The sequence below is a fragment of the Protopterus annectens genome, chromosome 7.part0, assembly GCF_019279795.1.
Source record: "Protopterus annectens isolate FY-2018-M chromosome 7.part0, PAN1.0, whole genome shotgun sequence".
NCBI classification, from domain to species: domain Eukaryota; kingdom Metazoa; phylum Chordata; order Ceratodontiformes; family Protopteridae; genus Protopterus; species Protopterus annectens.
Window position 1 is genome coordinate 1,698,792,256 of NC_056739.1, and position 25,073 is coordinate 1,698,817,328.

A 25,073-nucleotide genomic window follows, 5' to 3' on the forward strand; every position below is an offset into this window, starting at 1 on the left:
TCGAGTTTCCAAAAACTTGATGAAGTCATATAAACCCATATATATATATATATATATATATATATATATATATATATATATATATATATATATTAGTTGGGTCAGCCGATAATATATTTTCCAATATTTATTCTCCTTAACCATTGTTTCATGTTTTAGTTCCCTAATGATCTTGTTTAAATTTATTTTGTTTTATAAGTCCCATAAATTCTTTTCTTTTTTATATATTTTTTTTACTTTTTATATTCTGCTATAATGGTGCACTAAAATTTCCCCTACTGCATTCACCAGTGGCATCTATAGCTTTATCCAACAGATTTAAAATATATATTATATTCATAATCGGTTGTCTCTAAGTTTAATTGCTCATTCCAGTCAATAGCTTTAATAGTAGTTATCAAAGTACCGTAATGAGTAAATTTATATTTGTATTTATTTTATGTTTTTGATTGAATATCTGTTAATTTCAATGTATATGCTAATGAATTGTGATCAGATATACTTAGTGTGCAGTGGTGGTTGAAGATTTGTGGGGAAGACATGTTTTCTCAGCCAAGAAAATTTAAAAAGAGTTTGGCACATGCTACTATGATATTTTTATGAGTAGAGATGGTGGTGTGGTTTAGCAGAAAATTGACTGGAGATAAACAGTCCCAGTTTTGGGATGAGATGAGTGATGGAGATTGTGAAAAGATACATGTGTGTCAGAAGTGATAGTGACAAGGTGACACCCAAAATGTAGGGAGGCAGGGAGAGGTCCCAATGGGTTTCTCAACTGATTTTTATAAGGTGGTGGAGTTTCAGATTGGAGCTGCATCACAGGATTTATTCTAGCTAGGGTTAATGGGTGTGGTATCTTCCAGACTTTTTAGTGGGCATCATTGATGGGTTTTCCTAAGGACTCTGAAGATCTGGATATATTGGCAATTTTAGGTATACTACATTAATGAACACAGATATTAAATTATTTGCCATAGTATTGGCTGTGCCATTAAAAAAATATATCAGGGTCTAATCAGAAAGGTTTTGTAAGACAGAAGACTTCAGTGACCAATTGGGTGACCTTGTTGGGGTTGATGGATTGTCCAGAGAGGAGGACCATAGATAGGGGTGCAACTCACTGACATATATAATGCTTTTAATACAGTAAAGTGGGACTACATATTAGAAGATATGAAAGGTGTAGGGGTGGGGCAGAAGTTCATTCTGAGTGTCAAGCCTTTATATCATAATGCAGAGCTGAAGAAACACATTACAGACAATTGTTTGTTTTTAGTGTTAGAAGATAGTAGCCATATTGACTAAGATGTTCATCTCAACAACACAAGACACAGGGTTCTGTTCTGACCTTTGGTCACTGTCTGTGTGGAATTTGTAAGGTTTCCTCATGTCTGTGTAGGGTTCTTTCCACCTCTGAAAAACCTGCTGGGTGCTTCCAAATCAAGGATGTAAAGTACTTGGTTCAAAAAACTGTTTTGTCAGTTGAACTCGGGAGCTATGCCAACAGAATGCACCCAAACATCGAATGTAGTATTTTGCAGTAGCACAGACTCTAGGTGGTGCATATTGGGGGAAGAATTATAGACTAAAAGACTAAACTTTTTAGGCATCAGTTGTGATGCACAGTGTCCTCTAGATAGGAGAACACAGATCACACAGTGTGCATCATGTCAGGACTAGCCACTCAGTGGTATAAAAACTGACTCTAAGTGATTTGGTCACTTTGACTAATGTCACCAAAAATGGACATGGGTATCTGCCTGTATTAAGTGGGTGAAGGAGCTGGCTTACTCTAACCTTTGCAAAGGAGTCATGCTACATACCTACATAACACACTAGTAGTAATAGGTGACTTTATAGTCAGGCATACTGACGTCCCACTCACTAGGCTGGACAAGCAGAAGGTTACTGTTAGCTGCCTGTCGGGAGCCAGAATCCGCCACATACCACAAGCACTCAGGTCACTCCAGAACAAGTACAAATATGACTCCGTCATTGTTCATGTTGGTGTGAATGACCTGAGACATACCTCCCTGGACTACATGAAAAGAGACATGGAAGAACTCTCTGATAATGTAGCCCAGGCTGGTATGACCTTGACCCTGAGTAGCATCCTGCCGTCACCAAGAATAATACCTCAGTATAAAGAAAAAATCATCAATTTCAACAATTGACTAAGCTTCTGGTGTCATTCAGAGGGGATCCAGTGTCTGTCAGCCTGGGACGACATGCTCGACAAGCCGCGTTGCTTCGCAAGAGACAGCTTGCACCTGTCACCCCTAGGCTTTTGAATACTGGCCAAAGCTCTAGCCTCCCCCATAGTGCCTTTTTTAGGCAAGGCTCAAAAGTCAAACCCACCTCCATAAACATCACAATTAACAAAAAACTGAGGGTTATGTTACTCAATGCCAGGAGTTTAAAATCTCAAAATGCACGCGCTCGAAGCGCTCCTCAGTATGGAGAACGTTGACATCTGTGCAGTAACTGAAACCTGGTTCAAGGCTCCAGAGAGCACCCCAGCACTACCGGGCTGCAACTCGTACCACACGTTTCGGCCACAGAACACGGACCAAAACACAAAAGGAGGGGGCGCATCCATATTCATCAAAGATACCTACACCTCCAGGTTAGTGGTGCAGCATGATACCTCTGAGATCATCCATGTGCAACTAACATCGGGCAAATCTGCAATGCAAATTGTGGCCTGCTACAGATCACCCTCCATGACCCAGGACCACCACTCCACCTTTCTGGAGACACTGGAAAACATGAAGGTCCTACTGATCACCCTGATATTGGGAGATTTCAATTATCCTACCATTAACTGGGAAAACTACTCGATTACAAACTTCCATTGCCAGCGTTACCTGGAATTTATCAACTCAAACGCCCTGGATCAACTGGTAAACTCCCCTTCCAGAGGTGAAAACATATTGGACCGGTTTATCACAAACATGGGCGACAGGTGTTCCACACCAGAGTTCAACCCGTCACTAGTTAGATCAGACCATAAACTAATCACTCTGGGTGTCCACACCCCACCATCACCCCCAACTAAGGAAACCACAGTAAAAAACTTTTCTAAAGCAAACTTCACCTTACTTAAGACAGAGGCGGTAAGTTTCACAGCCCCCATGCTAAAGGATAACACTGCCCAAGATGCAGAAATCTTTACAAATGCACTCTAGGAGCACCTACATGGATGCATGGATTGTGCCATCCATAGCAAAACCAAGACCCACTTCTCTAAGAGAAGGAAACCAGTCTGGTGGACCCCTGCCATTAAACAGTCTATACAATAGAAGGAGGAAACTAGTTCAGAAAAAAAGCAAATCCCAAGAAGGAAAGACATCCCTGACCAGTATCACTAAGAAAAATAGCCAAGGATTCAAAAGATAACCACAAAGCCTTCTTTAGCTATGTTAAGAATCTAAGTGGCAACTCACAGATATACACTGAACTAGTGCAAAATAGAACAAAATAAACTGAACCTACTGATATTGCCAACATCCTGGCAGATAGATTCAGTGCAAACTTCACCCCCCTCTCACCGCCAAAAGGGCCCACAACAATACCAGAAAAGTGTAGTGTCCCAGAAATCACAGAAGCACAGGTGAAAACAGCCCTTTCAAAAGCCAAAAACAACACAGCGTCAATGGGGCTAGATGGTGTCCTAGGCTGCATTTTGCACGAACTACAGAACGAACAAACCCCCCACCTAAACACGCTATTCAACCTCAGCCTCTCCACAGGCTACGTGCCCATAGAATGCCGCACAGCAATGGTTATTCCACTCCACAAAGGAGGGGCCATAACTGACCCTGGTAACTATCGCTCCATAAGCCTGACTAGCCTGGTCTGCAAGGCTGCATCAAGAGTGCATCATCACAGAATGCATTAACAAAGACATTGGGAACCTCCAAACACTTGACCTGACCCAGTTTGGCTTTGTTAAGGGCAGATCATGCCTACTAAACCTAGTTGACTTCTTCGAGACAGTCACCAAGGCCATAGACAAGGGAAAGGTTGTTCACACAGCCTACCTTGACCTCGTCAAGGCTTTTGACACCATTCCCCACTCGGGTATTACAGAAAAACTCACCAGCCTGAACATAAACCCCTATGTCACGAGATGGGTTGCCAACTGGCTTACAGACAGAACTCACACAGTAAAAATAGCATGCTCCAGGTCTGACTCTAAATCATTCACAAGTGTTGTCCCACAAGGCTCGGTCCTGGGACCCTCTACTGTTCGGCATGTACTTCTCAGAAGTACAGGCAAGCACAGGAGGACTATGGCTAACCAAGTTTGCCGATGACTGCAAACTGGGAGCCATAATTGACTCTCCGGCTGACACGGACATCCTCCAAAAGGGCCTTAATGAGACAGACAACTGGTGTCAAAGTCATGGCCTCAAGCTAAATGCCAAAAAATGCAAAGTCGTCCCGTTTGGGAAAAAAAAAACACCCATGAATTACCACATAGGTGGCAGACCCCTTAATACAGAAGATGTAATAAGAGATCTGGGGACCCAGGTAGATAGTAATCTCTCCTTTGACAATCATATTGCCAAAGTAGTTAGGAAATCCTTCTATGTGGCACATCTAATTACTAAAGGGTTTGCATCTAGAAATAAAGGGGTTATAGTGCCCCTCTACTTGTCACTCATCAGACCCCTCATAGAGTACAACTCCCCATTTGGGATGTACCTCACAAGACACTTCCAACAGCTGGAGAGACCACAAAAGTACCTCACCAAGAGGATTACTGGCCTCAAACATATGTCCTATGCAGCCCGACTTGAAAACACTCCGGCTGTACTCAGTGGCATATCGCTTACTCAGAGGAGATCTTTGCCTGACTTAAGCCATGTCCAACTCAGAATTGATGGACATGCTCCACCTAAAGAAATCCAAGTCACTGTGAGTCACACGCTCTAGTGAGCTAAACCTCACCACAACAATAAATAGAACATGCTGCAGGAATATATTCCTGTCACAGAGACTCCCCAGGCTTTGGAACAAAATTACAAACTACATTAGGCAGAGCCCCTCAGTAACACTCTTCAAGAGAAACCTTGACGAGTGGATGGGTGACACAAAATACACCCCTGGGATCACTTCATTGGCTCTGCTTGACAGAGGATCAGTTAATTAATCAATGGGGTGGCGAAAGCCGACACTCTGGCTAGGCTTATAAATGCCCTTGGGCAGATAGCCTAGTACCAACCTATGAACCTATGAACCTACATGATCCTAATGGCCAAAGTGTAGCAACCATAAAGTCCAGCAGCTCTTGGTCATTAAGCTACTGGCTGGCTGGTGTCCATTTTCTCAAAAAGAATTACCTGGGATAACTCTGTTGAGAAAAAGTTTGACATAAAACCAGGCAACCTGCCAAAAGTGATCCAAATATTACTACACTGAATATAGGTTGACTGACAGGTCATAGCTTGGAAAAATATGACACAATGGTAAGGAGGAGACTGGCCATCCTGTGTACCCAAGAGACAAGGTAGAAGGTCAGTGCAGCAAAGTCACTTGGCTTGGGATCCAGCCTGTACTACTCAGGGGGGATGACAGATTAGGAATAATGTGGGAATTGTGGTGAGGGATTTCACCAGAGGTGGTGACAGACTCATGACAATCAAACTTTACAGCAAAGATAGGGCACTATTTTTAATTTCAACCTATGCTGTACAGCAGGGTTGTGATGGTGAGAAAAAGAGTGCTTTCAAGCAACAGTTGCAGAATCTACCAGATAAAGTAGAGCAAATGTGATAGGCAGAACAGAATTTGAGGAATTATACAAATGTATGCAGTCATTTTAAATAATTTTCATATTTTATGCATCTAAACTTGTCATTTCTATACTATTATATCAATACCCACTCCTTTTTCCATAAACATAATCTAATTTGTGTTAATATTAGCGAAAATATCCAGTTTCCATTAAACGTTTTCATTAATTATTTCATTCCATAATACCCAAGCTACATATAATGCTTTCTTATTTAAATCTATTTTCAGTTTTTTGTTTATGTTTTCGTAATATCCATATTCAATTATGTCCATATTTATATCCTCATAATTTTTTATCTTTCCAAAAAATGTCTATATGTAATTTACTCCACAGCTTTTTAACTCTCTCACATTTAAAAAAAAAAAACATATTCTGTTGTTTCTTCTTCTCCACAATACAAACATATTCTTTCACAGTTCTTTTTTAAGGCATATTTGCCCAATGGATAATTTCTTTATTCCCAATCTCCACAAATCGTCGCAAAATTACATTTCCCATACCTCATATCTGTTTAGTTCCTTTGCTCTTTTGTTTCTATTCTTATCACAAATTTTCTTTTCACACTGTCTTCTTTTCTTATTTTCTCTCACTCCTTTTCATGTGGCTGCTACTGTGTCTGTGTACATCTTCTTTGTCTTTCTGCTGCTTCCTTTCAGCATGGTTTCTGTATCTCCTTCATCTGTTTTTTCCATAATGTCTCCCCATGAAACCTCATTCTCCGGCTCACTTTGATTAATGAATTCTTTTAGTATGTCATCCCACAAACCTCCCAATTGGAGGGTTGTAACTATATGCCCCTCTCCAGTTGTCTCCTCAGTCTGACCAAACAGCTTTCTTTGAAAAGCTTCCTCCGAATCTTCTACAACTATACTACTTACTATAGCCAAGCTGACATTCACCTCTGCTCCCTTCTGTTACTGTTCAATCTTGTCATCATCTTCCCAGATGTCTCTGCACTGGGAACAGGACATGTGCACATACTCATGTACAACAGCACTGCGAGTACCAATCATGAGTAGAGGAAGTTCCCCCATGCCCTAGCCAAAGTAGTATAAATACCACCTTGGGTCTCTCCCAAAAAGAGGCTACTAACCTAATGTGACTAACCAGCTCAACAAAGGGTAAATAAATTAAATAAATAAATAAGTAAATAAATAAATAAATAAACAAATAAATAAATAAAGAAGGTAGTCATTTGACACCATAAATAAGGGATGCCAGAAATAATTGGTTCACCAGTCCAGAGGACACCAAAAACAGTAGCTTCCAGCAGCTACTGAATGAAGAACTGCATCCCACATAAGTTGTACTTCCCTGTGCACAGCCTAAAAATGAAGAGGTATAAGACCCCCCAACAGAAGAAGTAAGAACAGCACTAAGCAAAATTAAGTTAGGAAAAGAAGTAGGCTCAGATTAAGTCAAAGCAGATATGATTAAGATGTTTGGTGATCTACAAGAGAAATGGCTCTGGGGGTTTTCACCGCAGTATGGAGAGAAAGATTTATTCCAGATGACTGGAGAATAAGCATAATAGTGCCAGTGTAGTAGGACAAAGGGAACAGTTACAGCTGTGGGAACGTACAGAGGTGTCAAACTATTGTCACACTGCATGAAAGTGCTGGAGAGGTTGACTGATACATGAATAAGCAGAGAAGTAGAAAGTCAGATGTGAGATGAGCAATTTGGACTCAGATCAAGATGTAGCACAACTAACCTGATGCTTGCAATGAAACAGATAGTGAAGAAAAAGTTAGACAGGAGGAAAGAATCCAAATGGGCATGCCTAGACTTGGAGAAAGCATGTAGCAGTGCACCAAGAAATCTGATTCGGTCAGTCCTGTGATGAATAGAAGTCCTGGGAACATTGGTAGAATTAGTGCAAACTATATACAATAACCAAGTATGAACAGTGTTCAGACTCACAGAGGGGTTCCCACTGGGAGTGGGTGTGAATTAGGGTTTGGCTCTATGCCACTGCTGTTTATATTAGTGATGGACTACACTAGCTGCATGCAAAAATAAAAATAAAAAAGCTTACCTTTTGCATTGAAAGACTTGCAGACTGCTAATCCTATGATCTGGTTCCTGCTTCGTGTCCAAGAACAGCCCATAGACCTTTTGAAATGTCCTGAAAAGGAATTTTTCAGATATTTTTATGGGATTGCCCTTAAAGGGACAGTTAAAGAAGGAGGGCGTGCCTATGTAAACAATGATTTAGTATGTAACGTTTTCCCATCTTGACAACATTAGTGAAGAAAATCCATGTCCTGGGTGTCTCCTGGAATGAAAAGATACCTAAAAATAAGATAAATCAAAGCCTTCAATGTGTACTTATATAAATGCTTTGCCAGAGATGAGGAAGTACTTCACTGAAAAGCTGCAGCCAGTCATGTCCTTGTCCTGAAGTCGATCTGACACACTGTAGCTTTTCAGTGAAGTAACTTTTTTACTGGAGAATGTTCAAAAAAGATCTGGAAACAATCAGTTGCTTGCTTCAGTGAAGTGGATCTGAGAGATTGCAACTTTTCTCTGACATCCTCTCCTCACAAAACAACAACCTCAGTGCATGGCATAACAGCAACGTGTCTTCACTGAGGCCATATCTCATTTGAGACCCTTCCCAGTAGTGAGTGATTTGAGGACACTAATGGCCATGGGTTTCATACGTGCCAAACATCAGCTATGATACTAAAACAATATTAGCAAACACTGGGTGAAATAAGATCCCATCACCACTACATATACATGTAGAATAAGAAAAAAATGTTCTGTATCACCACCTTGTGATGTGGCAAAATGAAAAATGTCAGTGTTAGAGAAAGAAATGCATTTGTAGATTTACTTCCTTAAGAAATCAACACCTTTCTATGCAGAATTAATGTGTACAATGAAACTATATGCACAGTAGCAAAACTTGATTCTTCCTTCTTCGATACCAAAAAACTTCTTACTAAAATTGTATAACCTATCTAAAACATGCCAAAAGTCCTTAGTACAGGACTCTGTATAATTAATTGCATGCATTCCTACAGCTTACAATTTAGAAACTGAAGCTAAACCTATAGGTCCAAAAGGAGGGTTTTGTGGATCTTTGTGAATCTTGGGAATTCCAAAAAGGACTCATCCATCTGGTCAGCATTCATGGGCATTTCAATATATATCCATTGAGATAACCTAACAGATGACATGAACTGTTACTAATAATTTTACAACAATTTTTTTAGTCATATAGTTATTTGAATTTCATATCTTTTGATATTTTATTTCATGTATTTGCATATAGTTATTATTACAAAAGTTTTGACTGGTACTTTTAGATTACCTAAACCTTGAAGTTTTGTATTTAAGCTAAATCACTTTTAACAGCCTTTTTTTCTGATGAAGGCTCTTGGTCATGCGTACAACTGGATTTTAAGTCATGTTCCATCCAAAGACCTACTTGATGGACTGTTTTTGGATTCATTTTAGAAGTTTTCTTCTAGCACTGAAAGGTTAGTTCTATTTATTTATTTATTTATTTATTTTTTGCTTTTGGACTATAGTGGCACATTTTGGGAAGTGGTATGGAATAAGATACCTTAAATGATTTTTCAGGCCTACCTATACATAGCACTTATAAAGAACTTTGGCATTTACTTAGAATACTAGAGAAAGTTATTAGTAATATTCATAGAAATCATGGAGGGATTGATGACAATTACAGTAAATCTACTATTTCCAATGACTTTTTAAATCTAACTCTAACTCTGTTGAATACAACACCTTCAAGGAGTAATAGTGAGCTTAATTTCTGTGAACTGCTAGAAAACTCAAAAGGGCTTAGCAGGGCATCCATTATCACAGAGAAATGTGTACGTACAACACCAAAAGGTTTGCAGCTTTGGTTAAAGACTGAGCATTTATTTTTCTTTTTATATCCCTATTTTGTTGGCCAGCCATCAGCTCTGATGACCATTTGGCTAATTCCTTTCTACATAGGGGTGTAAGCCTCTCACCAGCCCTTCATGACTCCTGTGAGGCAACAGTAAATCATGGTCTCTATCCCTGCAGACACTGGAGTTCTCCTCCATAATCACCATGCAGCTCCTAATACGCTTGCAGCAGCTCTGAAGGATGTTTAAACTACTAGTCACTGAAGCAAATAATAAGTGAGCTTCCTCATGTAGCTCTCTTCTCACCTACACTGCTATACAGTGGCTCTGGCCCAGACCTAGCAGGTTGTACTACCCAAAGTTCCCACTGAATGCTGCCCTAGGGTAGGCTACCTCCCTCCATTCAGGTTGGATGATCCATATGTCTCTTCATTTCCCATCCTCTCACCCATCTCTCTCCAGCTACTTTGCCAGCTATTCAGCAGGTCATCTGGGTCACAGAACAACATTTCTCCAAGTTTAAATCAATGTCTTGAGACATATTTTAGAAGAGTGCATCAGTGCTAAGAATGTTCTGAAAGGTCTGAGGATCCACGTTTCTGAATGAAATAAATTATAACAGTGATTTATTTGAAGATATCGTTTGTCTTTTTTGACTGTAGGGATTATGATTATATTTTGCAAGCATTGTGAAGGAACTTACTAAGTTAAAAAAGGCATTGAAAAAGCCCGCACTGAGTTTATAGTCAAACAGACCATGTGGTCAGTGCACGTGACGGACTGAGGAGCCATGATCAAAACTGTAAGAGCTCAAAAGCTTTAGAAGTTCATAGGTTCATAGGTTCATAGGTAATTACTAGGCTATTGGCCCTAGGGCCTACACAAGCCTAGCCAGAAAGGTACACTGGCTTTCGTCACCCAAGAAAATTATTTTCCTGTGCCCCTGTCAAGCAGAACCACAGAAGTTATCCCCGGGGTGAATTTCATATTACCCATCCAATCATCAAGATTTTTCTTGAAGACTGCTAATAAGGAGCTCTGTTTGACATAGATAGGTAGTCTGTTCCAGAGTATGGGAAGTCTCTGGGACAGGAATCTATTCCTCCAACATGTTTTGTTTATTGTGGTGACAAAGTTTAGGTCCCTAGAGCGTGTAGCTCGGATGGATTGGGATTTCTTTAAGTGGATCATGTCCAACAGCTCTGGGTTTGACATAGCTTCATATGTTAGGCAGAGATCACCTCTGAGTAGGCGATATGCAATGGAGTAAAGCTGGAGTTTTTTGAGACGGTCTGCGTTAGGCATCTGTTTGAGGCCAGTAATCCTCTTTGTGAGGTATTTTTGCTGCCTTTCCAGTTGTAGATGTCTTGTGAGGTACATACCAAAAGGGGCGTTGTACTCTATAATGGGTCTAATGAGTGATGAGTAGAGGGGAACAATGACCTTTTTTTTTCTGGATGAGAAACCTTTTGTGATGAGGTGTGCCATGTAGAAGGATTTCCTGAACACTGTGGCGATGTGATTATCAAAGGAGAGACTACTGTCCACCTGTGTCCCAAGGTCTCTTATCACACTTTCGGTGTTAAGTAGACTACCGCCTATGTGGTAGGTCATGGGTACAGAGTTGTTACCAAAGGGGATGACAGTGCACTTTTTGGCATTGAGCTTGAGATCATGGCTTTGACACCAGGCATCTGTCTCAGTGAGGCCCTTTTGTAGGATGTCCGCATCATTAGGAGTTTTGATTATGGCTCCTAGTTTACAGTCATTTGCAAATTTAGTTAGCCAAAGATTTTCTGTGTTAGCCTGTACTTCAGAGAAGTAGATACCAAACAGGAGAGGACCCAGGACTTAACCCTGTGGTACTCCACTTGTCACTGGTCTGAAGTCTGATTTGGAGTCTGCTACTTTCACAGTGTGGGTTCTGTCAGTAAGCCAGTTGGCAACCCATCTTGTGGCATAGGGATTTATATCTAGTTTAGTGAGTTTATCTATAATTCCAGAGTGGGGGATGGTGAAGAATGCCTTGGCGAGATCTAGATAGGCTGTGTGAACCACCTTACCCTCATCTATGGCTTTGGTGACTACTTCAAAGAAGTCTATCAGGTTTAGGAGACATGATCTGCCTTTCACAAACCTGCACTGTGTGGGGTCCAGAGTTTGGAGATCTCCATTGTCTTTGTTTATGAGTTCCATGATGATACGTTCCATAGTCTTGCAGACCAGGCTCGTCAGGCTAATGGGGCAGTAGTTCCCGGGGTCTGTTGTGGCCCCCCCCCTTTGTGGAGTGGGATAACCGTCGTGGTGCACCATTCAAAGGGCACAAAACCTGAGGTGAGGCTATGATTGAATATGATACTTAGGTGGGGTGCCAGTTCATTCTGTAGTTTGTGTAGATGGCAGTCTGGGATGTTGTCAGGTCCCATGGATGCTGTGTTCTTGGCTTTGGAGAGTGAGGTTTTTACCTGTGCAGCCATGACTGCAGGAACTTTGGATTCTTCCGGTATGAGGATGGGCCCTATAGGGGGGTGAGAGGGGGTAAAGTTAGCACTATACCTATCTGCCAGGATGTTGGCAATATCAGTTGGTTCTGTATATTTAGTGTCATTGTGCTGTAACTCAGAGCAGATCTGAGTGTTGCCATTGAGATTCTTGACACAGCTATAGAATGCTTTGTGGTTGTCTTTAGAATCAGTGGCGATTTTGTTTTCATAACTAGCTTTGGAGGATTTTATGAGGGATCTCAGCTTCTTACTGAGGCTGACCAGGGAGTTCCTCCAATCGTGGGATTTTACTCTTTTTTGCAACAGTTTCTTTCTTCTGTTGTAGAGTGTGTTTATGGCAGAAGACCACCAGATCGGCTTCCTTTTTTTGGAGGATAGCATCTTGGTTCTTTTAGGGATAGCACGATCCATGCACTTGTATAAGTGCTTATAAAATGCATTTGTGTAATATTCAGCAGTTGTATCTCTATTGTCCATCTGCATGGGTGTCGTGAAGTTTGCCACTTCTGTCTTAAGAAGTGTGAAGTTGGCCTTAGAGAAATTTTTTATGGTTGTTTTCCTAATGGGGTGGTGGGGGTGGGAGCTTGATGTGGATGTCTAGGGTGATTAGCTTGTGGTCAGATCTGACCAACAAGGAGCTGACCTCTGGTGTGGAACACCGGTCACCCATGCTGGTGATGACCAGGTCTAGGATATTGCTGCCCCTGGTGGGGGTGTGGATAAGTTGATCCAAGGTGTTGGAATTGATGATTTCCAGAAAACGTTGAGCAAAAGAGTTGATACATGAGTAGTTTTCCCAGTTAATGGTAAGGTAGTTGAAATCACCCATTATTAGAGTGTTGGGTTGTACCTTAATGTTTTACAGTGTATCAAGAAAAGAGGAGTGGGAATCCTGGGGCATGGTGGGGGGTCTGTAGCAAGCTATAATCTGGATTGCGTTTTTTCCCAGAGTTAGTTGAACTGGGATAATCTCGGATGCATTATGCTGAGCAACTAGCTTGGAGGTGTGGATATCCTTAATGAATATGGACACGCCTCCACCTTTAGTGTTTCGGTCTGGGTTTGGTGGCCGAAAGGTGTGGTATGAATTATAGCCTGGTAATGCAGGGGTGCTCTCTGGAGCTATGAACCAGATCTCTGTCACTGCACAGATGTCAATGTTCTCCATTTTAAGGAGTGCCTCGAGTGTGTGCATTTTGAGGTTTAGACTTCTAGTATTGAGTAGCATTACCCTCAGATTTTGCTTGCTTATACCTGTTACGGTGGTGAATTTGTCATTGGAACCTTGCCTAAAAAAGGCACTATAGGCATGGCAAGAGCCTTTGCCAGTATCTGGAATCCCAAGGGCAACAGGAGCAGGCCATCTCTGGCAAAGCAGCATGGTCTGTTGATCATGTCATCCCAGGCAGACAGATACTGGATTCCCTTAGAATGACACCAGAAGCTTAGCCAATTATTAAAGTCAATCGTTTTGTCCTTGTACTGTGGTATTATTCTGGGTGATGACAGGATGCTACTCAGGGCTAGGGTCATACCTGCCTGGGCTACAAGATCGGAGAGCTCCTCCATGTCTCTTTTCATGTAGTCCAGGGAGGTACGTCTCAGGTCATTCACACCAACATGAACAATGACAGAGTCATATTTGTACTTGTTGTGGAGTGACCTGAGTGCATGCATTATGTGGCAGATCCTGGCACCTGACAGGCAGCTGACAGTAACTTTTTCCTTTTTTAACCTGGTGAGTGGAACATCAGTGTGCCTGACTATAGAGTCACCTATGACTAGAGTGTCGGGTATGTTATGCTTTATGGGCTGTAGTTGAGTGGCACACTGAGTATGTGGGCTATGTGTCATTTGGGTTGTGTTGGGGGGGTGGAGGTTGCTTGCATTTCTGCTTTGGAGGTCTCGGTTGTTTGGGCAGATTTTTACTGAGAGCCTTCATGAATGTAGGTGTGTGTTTTGTGCTTCAGTGTGTGTGTTTTGGTGGTGTAGGTTTTGAGGGACTATGTGATGAGTGTGGTGCGGTGAATGTGTTTACCTTCCCCTCTTGACTGTCTAGTCCAGTCTTCGATGAAGAGAGCTTTGCTTCCAGTTTGGCGATATAAGTGCATCTCTCACAGGTCGCAGTGTTGGGTGGTAGGAGGAGAGGGTTGTCTGTGTACATGAGAGGCAATTGCTGCACTGCAGCAAGTCTGAAAGAGATACATTAAATTATAAAGAAATTAAAGCATACATTATGCCCAATAATTCTAAAGAGCAGTCTAAAACCTCTACTAGTCCTAAACCACTTCCTGATGAATGAAGTAAACACAGTCAGACTTTGGTTCTAAAACAAGTCCAGAAGCTGTTTACAACCAATCAAATCTGGCTGTCTAAAAGGAACTGAGGAAACCAGCAGTCATTTTTTGACAGTGTGGGCTGAGGAAGGAATGGCCACTAAGGGAGACCAGAAAATCATGTACAATGAAAGGAAATAGGAGGAGATATTCAAACCAGTTTGAGACAAAAAGATCCATTTTTTTTGAGAATTCATTACAACAAAAAATTGAAGTTGGAAAAATGATTGGCACTGTAAGTTAATCAGACATTAACATTTTCAGTTTGAGAAACAGACTTACAGAATTTTGGGAAAGTCCATTCTAGCAGCATATTTGAACTTGACTGAAAGCTGACATTTAGATTAAGGGAATCATTAAGTAATGTTAGGGTTGCCATTGCTTTAGTAAATGTGCATCTGTAAGAGGCTGATATAGCCACTTCTATGCCCAGTAGTGCACAGTGTTGTCTCAGAATGCACTGGGCCATCTGGCTGTACTTAACATTTCAATGACTCAACAATACTAACATTGTGAACTAGTACTGTGTAGATGAGGATGCCATCTGAGAAATTGTGGAAATGTTTTGGCTTCCTATGTAGCCCTGTGGGAGTCATGGAGTACTGGAGTACCTATATCATTGTTCACTGAGTTATGTGTAGATTTATGTATAATAGCTCCAGAGACCTTTCAACAAACTACTGGGACAAAGTTGTGTTATCTCCATGCTTAAAACGTACTCCACCAGTTTTCACTGCCATGCTTCAACATGTGGGGTGGCACATATGGTTCCCATGCACCGCAAAGGAGAGATCCAACATCATACAGGATTTCTAAGATAGAGCCTGCTTTCCTGCGTTATAGAGAGCTATAGACTATACCCACACTAAAATAAAGGCCCTACCTGGTAAACTGGGAAGGAGGTACATGAAACACAAAGGGTATCACTCCATCAACTGAGAGGTGGTCTGCAATGTACAGGGTATCATCTGTGATGTGTGGCTAGGCCACCCAGACAGTTGTTATAACTTCCTCAGATGGCACAACTGTGATGTAAGCCAACAGATTCTGAAGGGTGACTTTTCAGAGGGACATCTAATTGGTGATGGCCATCTAATTGGTGATGCTGGTATGCCCTAGAACAATGGCTTATGACACCCATTAGAAATCCACAAAATCAAGCAGACTATGGGTGCAACCATGCCCAAATACAAACAAGAAATATTATTTCATATGTATTTGGGCTGTTGTAGGCATTCTTTCACTGCCTGAATTCATCTGGTAGTGACGTGCAATATGACTATGGTGCATGTGCAGAAATGCAGTAAGTTTTTGCAATTTTCACAATATCATGCTTAGAAAGCAGAAACAACAGGGTGGGTACTTACAGGGGCAACAGTTCCATGCACACCAAGTAGTTGAGGCTGGGTTAGATGAGAAGTTAGTGGACAAACTGCCATTAGTAGAGGATGATCACAACAGATGGAGGCAGAAACACTTTGCTGTGGCAGTGGCAAAGATCAAGCAGCTTGCACATAACCTCAGAATAGAAGCTTTGCTAGGGTGGGGCTAGAGGGGAAATGGCACTGGGTGCAAAGTTTTGGGTGAGCACAGTCATCCATCATTCCCAGTCAGTCTTTAGTGCAATACCAGCTTTTAAAAAAGTCAGTATTGCATTTGTGGTAAAACCTGAGTGCTGCAGCACTCCATGTGTGGTTACTTGTAGCAAGCAGTTTGAAGCAGTTTAATACAAGAGATTATTTTCTTTTTTTAACTAAAACATGAGCACTATAGCACTCCTAGCAGGCAAGGTATAACTGTAGCAACTATGTGCTGCATTTGTAGCAAGCAGTTTGCTACAGTTTAAATGAAAACTTTTTTTAACTAATACAGGAGTGCAGTAACACTGTGCAGGTAGGGTATAAACTATAGCAACTGTTTGCTACATTTGTACGAGCATTTTGATAAAGTTTAAAAGAAATGTGTGTAAGGAGGGGAAGGGGCAGAGCACAGAAATGGGACCTGAATGGCTGGGGCAGGGATATGTGTGTGTGTGTGTGTGTGTGTGTGTGTGTGTGTGTGTGTGTGTGTGTGTGTGTGTGTGTGTGTGTGTGTGTGTGTGTGTGTGTGTGTGTGTGTGTGTGTGTGTCAAACCTGGGAAAGGCTGGCACTGATTTATCAGTTATGTTCCCTCTGCCTAGACTATAAGGTAAATACTGCAACCAGAACACTCCAAAGCCAGCTACTCTAAGGCTCTTACAAGGGTACCCAATTATACTAAGTAAAATTAATACTAATACATATGGTAGTGTTTGAGCAATGCAGCAAGGCTTTCAGGAAAGGCCACAGCATCACCAAATAAATAAAAGTACTCCCAAGGGTTAAAATGTTTTTTAAAAGACCAACCACAATGAAAAGTTTAAATATATTTAATAATAGATAATAAAAGAATGTGAAAATAATAAATATCTATTTAAAATAAACACCAGAGTTTCAGACACAAGAAATATTAAAAATAACACCAATGAAAAGATTCACACAGATACAGAAAAGACAATATTTAACTAAGCTCACTATATTTTCGTGATGGACCTAAAGAATTACTTTCCCCTAGTTCACTTTCTACAGCAAGGCAAGATGAATTGGGTGAGTGGTCTTCCTTCTTGTCAGGTTTCACAAACCGACTGCTCTGAGATTTCTGTCTCATCTAGTATTAAAACATCATTTCAATGCTGGATTACAGAATGACATCACATACGTCTGTTTACTTGACTTCTGGTTCCCACACTACCCATTTACTAGAAACTGAGCCAGAATCTTGCATATATGCATTACCATACACAAGCACAGAGCTTTGCTAAAATGTTTTATAGCATCTGGAAGCTATAAAACCATTTCAAAAACTTCCACCTTTCCACCCTTCAGGGGTAGCAATTTGTTCACCCGCTAAGTACAATACAGTCAGATTCCTAGTCCTGGTTTTCTCAGACATTTTGTCTCTGGCTGCAGTCAGAATTGTAAGATACAATTTTTATGGCCTAAACCAGGTAATTTAATTTCAGACTATTTTCCCAAGTTAGCTGGACTGAGATTAACAACTTCTCTTCCAGTATTCTCTGTTACAATATATTCATTTCAACAGTTACAATACAGTCTGACATACAAGTGTAGTTCTTTTCTGTCCAGTAGGCCCCACTGTTGGTACATTTTTAACACAAGCAGCTTTACAAATACATTTTTTCAACACAAGCATCTGCACAAATCAGCTTGATATAAAATTACATATAATTCTTTACAAAACTTCAGTTAGCTATGCTGGCATATGTTACACATCCACTGCCCTACGCTTCCTGGCATAGCTGGCACTATCTCACATCATCACATCTCTCTCCCCTTTGAAGACTCAAGCTAGTTTCTCAAGTGATCCTGGAGAAATGTTGCTTGAAAGGAATGAGCCTGTCTGGGAATACATTAACCAATACACTGTCTTGAGATCCCATCTGTGTTAACATTGGATTGAAGCTCCTTGATTACTAGCCCAGAGAATGGATGTCACAAAATATATGGCTGTTCATGTACTTTTGAGACAAAAATGAAACTTTTTAATAGATAATGTTAAATTTGACTACAGCTGAGTTTCCTTTCATTTTCCATCTAAGGACCTATTTAGAGTAATGTTTCTGCAATGAGATAGATTGGTTTGGTTATATGTGCAGGAAAGCAGAAAGCAGAAGGTATGATGAGAGATACGATGAAGACAAGGAGAAAGGAGGACATCCATCCAAGAGATGGATGGGTTTTGTGAGAGACCCATGACAGTTTGGAAAGAGTGTCAAAGAAGATAGGGAAGTGGGACTGAATAAAAACACATGTTGACAGATGAGACAACACCCTAATCCCATGTAGAAAATGGGGAAAAGGGGGGCTGATGATGACAATGACGGTGATGTTGGAAGATGGTTGGAAGCTGTTGTTTCTTGTGCTTGAAATATTCCATGAATTTGGTGGGAGTGAAAAGTCTGTGCCTCCATGAATCCAGGTCAGTAATAGTTCTACTGGATAAGGCCAAAAAGGTAGGGTGGATTAGCCTAATTGGCAGCAGATCTAATATAAGAATATCTCTCATGGGATTACCACAATGAAAAAGCTTCTGGATAGATGGAGTGATTAAGTATGCATACTACAGTGTATGACACACACTGAGGATAACGACTTTCTTCTGATAAATGCATGTAGCTACAAAAATTCTTCTTTTCCTTAGGTGAAAAAGTGTTGATGGCAAAGAATTTGTGAATGGTTTGTACAGAAAGGTTAGGGTGTCTGAAATGGCAACAATCAATTTAGAGTTAGTAGAAAATGTGTGTGTGTGTGTGTGTGGGGGGGGGTGGTAGCCTGTCTTTTAATGATATAAAGTTGATATTAATTTAGATTTGATGGCTGAGATGAGGTAAAGGAAAGAAGAGCTGCAAGAAGAGTCAGAGCATCTGTGATGAAGTCAGTGATAACTTTGCTGGATGGATGTAGATGAGTAGTGATATATGGGATGAAGCAAGCTCTACAAAAGAGTAAGGATTGATGGATGCTTCAACTTTTGGAAAGATGGGGTTGGAAGGGATATGGTGTGTCTGGCAAGGAAATTTTAAAAATTAGCCACAGTTAGCCACAGAATTCTTTATTTTTTCAGATGTGGAGGATAAGCTGGTCTTTCTGGTAGCAGACATGTTGTGGTATTTCAGATTGAGATAAATGTAGAATAAGCGTCATATGGTCAGGCAAGTCCATGCCAAGTAAAGGGGGATGGAAGTTAAAAAGAGCAGTAGATGCAATGGATAAGGATATGATTGATATGATCTGCAGAGAGGCTGGGAGAGTAGTACTAGCAATGGTGGCTGAACGGACCACAGTTTATTTGAATTATATATTATTTATATGTTTTGATTCCTGGAGTTGGGATAGGGATGCACCAGAAATGGGCGGGGGGGAGGCATGTCAGTGAGAAAAATCTGAATGAATGCGAAAAATCAAATGTGGTGGGCTGTGTATAGATTTTATATATATATATATATATATATATATATATATATATATATATATATATATATATATATATATATAGAAGAGTTTTAATGAGAAGCTTTGTTTGATATAGATAGGTAGTTTGTTCCAGAGTATGGGAAGTCTCTGGGACAGGAATCTATCCCTCCAGCATGTTCTGTTTATTGTGGTGTCAAGGTTTAGGTCCCTAGAGCATGTAGCTTGGAGGGATTAAGATTTCCTGAAGTGGAGCATGTCCAACAGCTCTGGATTTGACATAGCTTTGTATGTTAGGCAGAGATCGCCTCTGAGTAGGCAATATGTGATGGAGTAAAGCTGGAGTTTTTTTAAACGGTCTGCATATGGCATCTGTTTGAGGTCAGTAATCCTCTTTGTGAGGTATTTCTGCGTCCTTTCTAGTTGTTGTAGATGTCTTGTGAGGTACATACCAAAAGGGGCATTGTGCTCTATAATGGGTCTAATGAGTGACTAGTAGACAGGAACAATGATCTCTTTTTTCCTGGATGGGAAACCTTTTGTGATGATGTGTGCTATGTAGATGTTTTTTCTGACTACTGTGGTGATCTGATTATCAAAGGAAAGACTACTGTCCACCTGTGTCCCAAGGTCTCTTGTCACACTTTTGATGTTAAGTAGACTACTGCCTTTGTGGTAGTTCATGGGTGCAGAGTTTTACCAAAAGGGATGACAATGCACTTTTTGGCATTGAGCTTGAGGCCATGGCTTTGACACCTGGCATCTGTCTCAGTGAAGCCCTTTTGTAGGATGTCCACATCTTTAGGAGTTTTGATTATGGCTCCTAGTTTGCAGTCATCTGCGAACTTTATTAGCCAAAGACCTTCTGTGTTAGCCTGTACTTCTGAGAAGTAGATACTAAACAGGAGAGGACCCAGGACTGTACCCTGTGGTACTCCACTTGTCACTGGTCTGAAGTTGGATTTGGAGTCTGCTACTCTCACATTGTGGGTTCTGTCAGTGAGCCAGTTGGCAACCCGTCTTGTGACATAGGGATTTATACCTAGTTTAGTTAGTTTATTTATATTTCCAGAGTGGAGGATGGTGTCAAAAGCCACCTTACACTCATCTATGGCTTTGGAGACCACTTCAAAGAAGTCTATCAGGTTTAGGAGACATGATCTGCTTTTTACAAACCCGCACTGGGTGGGGTCCAGAATTTGGAGTTTACCAATGCCGTTGTTTAAAAGTTCCACAATGATATATTCCATAGCCTTGCAGACCAGGCTGTGTATATAGATAAAAACATATATATATATATATATATATATATATATATATATATATATATATATATATATATATAAGAATACTATAATGGTTTAGCATATCAAAAGCTATGAACTGGAAGGAGAAAACAGGAACTGGATAGTGTTCAAAGTGTGAAAGTCAAAATGCAGAGAAACTCCATATATGGTTGGGTTGTAGTGAAACAATGTGGAAAACACAGCCTTCAGTGTATGATTAAACTTGTATGAGTTAGGCATTATATGCCTAGTGCCACTATTTATTTGCAGTGGTACTAGAATGATCAGTTGTATATGGATCCATGTATAGGGCTGTAACTAGTAGCAGGTTGCATTAGAAAAGGGACTACAAGTCAATAGAAGATGGGTAGTTGGGGTGCTGAATGTGCCACACTGGAAAAAAAAAAGGCTTACTAAACTGGGGAAAAGGCTAAAAACTGTAGACAGGACAGGTTGTTACTTGAAGGGTTGGGAGCTGGCCTGGAGCCCTGGATGGCAACTAAAATAGGGGAGATCTGGGAATGGCTATAATATGATGGCCAAGAACTGGTATTCGATATGTTGTTCTTTATAACTCAGAGAGGATTGTGTTGTTGGTGTGTATGTTAGATCGAATGGGTGTATTGGAAATTACTAATTGCAGGTTTTGATGTGTGAGTGTTGGTCAAAGCTTCACCCTCCCACACCCCCCTAATTATATATACCAACTCTGAGGTCACACTATACTCGGGAAAAGTGAGATAGTAAACCAGAGGATTAAGGCTTTCAGTTGTTAATAAGATTCTTCCAATAGTTTGAGTCCCTCAGTTTCTATTTGTCTGCTATGAGTTTGAGTAAGCAACTTAGCCAGACAGTGCCCCTAGGCCACTGCTGAACAGAGACATTTGTGTATCCAATTTTGTGTTGTTCATAATGCACACAACAATATGAAACAACTGTTGTACTGCATATGCATTTTGTATTTCTTGTGCAATCTATTGTTTCATTATGCAATGATTTTCAGTTTTGCTTATTTATAAAAATTCTAATAAAAAGATTAAGAAACAAATGTCCACTTTGTTATATACCATTGTTGTGCCATTTGCTACCATCAAAGCACTGCATTTTATAAAGATCTGAATATAATACATGGTAAACTGCAACTACATGTAAACACGTGGGCAAGGATTCATAGACGTTTATTCATTGCCCAGTGCAAATTAGCATGGATGATGCCAAAGCACAAGATGTGAGTGTTTCAAAGACACAGAGAGGTTCAACAATGGAAAAAAATAGTGTAGTATGCAGAGCATGCTATTGAGTGCATAATGACATGAAAATGAGGAACTCTGTGCAGATGAGTTAGATAGTTATGTAAATGATGATACCCAAAATGGCAGACCAATTCAGTAAACTATAAAATAGACATGCTAAGCTCTACTGCATGCACAGATTTTATAGTGAGAATCATGTTGTGCATGAGAGGAATGATGCTTGCATTAGCAGCAGTTATAGCTCAAAAACATGTCAAATACTACCATCAAAGCCAGAGCCTGCAGTATTAAGAATCACCACCATCCAACCCAATGGAGAAAGTACAGACAGTGCCTGACATACACTATCCAGTTCCTGTTTTCTATGTGAGTGACCATCAGACTGTGCATCATTTCTGTGTAGACAGAAACATCAGGAGATCTTGTTATGTGGTATTTTTATGCCAGTTGATGCCAAATATTGTAGCCATATCAGAGATGGTAACTGAGTTGTGGTGGTGTCTATCTCCTCATGTCTTCCCACTATGATGGGTATGTGCACTTCTGTGGTGTTGTGTATTTCAGATGCTTTGCTTGCTGAGGACACATGTAGAGTCCATGAAAGTCTCCATTGTAGAAACTGTCTAGTATGCCCTAGTGAGACTATGTGCTCAGGCTGTGCTTTTACATAAGTGTCTGTAACTGTTAATGTGGATGACTCCTCCCATATTGTATTTTGCAGATATTGATGCTGTGTCACCAAATTGTAGCATTTGCATATTGCCATAACTGTCAGTCATAGATAGCTTGCTAATGTCCATCATATGTTGCTATGTTGTGCTGTATCCTCCACCAGTAGAACCTATTAGAACAGGAACATACATGACAACAATGTATGCGTACACACATATGCCCCTATAACCACTTTAGCATGCATAGTACTACACATTAGAATGCGGTTTTAACTGCAGGCTTTTACAGTTGCAGCCAAAAGTATCTGGAAAGAGAGACATGCAGGTAGCTTTGGTCAGTCTTCCCCTTCAAATGTAGTTGAGTCTGATAGACTGTGTAGTAATGGACACTACTAACCTGGTGTGTCCTTGAATTACAACCATGTCTAGCTCCCACAACCAAGCAAGCCCCAGGTATGAGGGGTTGTTCCCTCTGGCTGCTGAGTGACACCAAAAACTCCTCATCCTCAGTGGGCTGCTTTAGTGTTAGTGGTCTACCTCCTGTGGTAGAGCTGTCTGTCTGTCACCATGATTAGTTCCTCTTCCTTTACACAGAGTAGCATGTCAGTACCCTTCATCAAACCTGTTGTTTAAACCTATTATGGTCCATCAAAATATTCACATCGTGTACCAGTCTCTGCCAAATCCAGGCCCAATAATGCTTGTCTGTAGCACCGTTTGTCCAGGAAGTGAATACCATGTGCATATAGAAGGTTTACAATAGCATTTTTTTCTCCTGGGTAGTGAACTACCAAGTGTTGCCTCCATGGGGTGGCCATGCTGGTACAACCACACTTGTGAGCAAACCATGGTAGCAGTTGCTGAGTATGGTATGCTGTGGAATGCCTGTAGCTGTGGCCACAACTTCCTGTCACTTTATGCATCTATTTATCAGCTGCAGTTCTTGGCATACATAGGCATCTTCCCAATTACATATTCTGACCATCCCCCCACATGTGGATCTGCATCCCCCAACACCCTACCATATGTCCTCCACAAGGTTTCCATTTTACATTGTTGTCGTCCTACAAAATCCAAGAGAAATGGTGCAGTGATGTGACAAATATAACAATATCTGCCTCATTATGACTGACATCCACCACAGATTTTGTTGTACCCCGCTGAAGTCCTTTACCATGCAACAACACTTTATATCATGCTAACAAAGGTCAGTTAATGTAATGTTTATATTAATAAGTCTACTGAGTGCCACTGTTTCAGTATTGCTGCCATAATACATTACGGTGCCTAGATATGCTTGTGGTAGCCATGAACAACATGATAACCATGAGACATGTGACCAGTATTCTTATGCATATGTCATGTGTACATCAGTGGCACCATGATGCAGCCCTGTTGACACTTATAGCATTATAATGTAGCACTAGTGAGATAAAGAGCAAAGCTATATTACGTAATGTGATCTACAAATATGTACCTATGTACATATGGCTACCATTTGCTCTTTGCGCATACCCGAGTGAGTAGTCATGGCTATTGGAGGTGCTGTGGAATACAGGGTTTCAGATCTGTGTGCTACAGAAAGTAAGATTTTTTTTATTCTTCCTACACCGGGAATTTCAGGAGCACATTCTAAGAAGAACTGATGGGCCCTTGCAGAAGGTGGACACCTTGTATGCGATTGCTAGGGTGGTGATTGATGCCCCTGGTGTCACCCATTCTGGTGAGATATACAGGCATTAATGCAGTGACATGAGGGGGCACTCTCCTGACCTTCTTCAACAGTGGGAGGTAAAAGTTAGGCAGGGACAGCCAAAAATGTACTGTAAGTATATGCACACACACACACACACACACACACACACACACACACACACATATATATATGTGTGTGTGTGTGTGTGTGTGTGTGTGTGTGTATACATATACATATATATATATATATATATATATATATATATATATATATATATATATATATAATATACGTATGTATTGTTTGTTTTGCAGTACTATTGTCTTTTGGTGTCTGTGAAGTTATACATGTATACTTAGGAGTACATATTTTGTCTTACAGAGGATAATCAGTGGATTGTGAATAAACGTAACACAGCTTAGTGTCAAAGAAGATGGGAACAATTATTCTACAGTGGGGTGTATAAGATATCTGTGCAGGTCCACTGTACAACTACAACTGTATTTCTCATATATAATGTAATCACTGTTCCCATTGTGTCATCCTTCTACAAATCTAGTTGTGAATGAGGAAGAGGAGGTGAGGTCAATGCACCTCAGTCTATGCTGATTGACGCCATTGGTGCTGGGATACATCATGGCT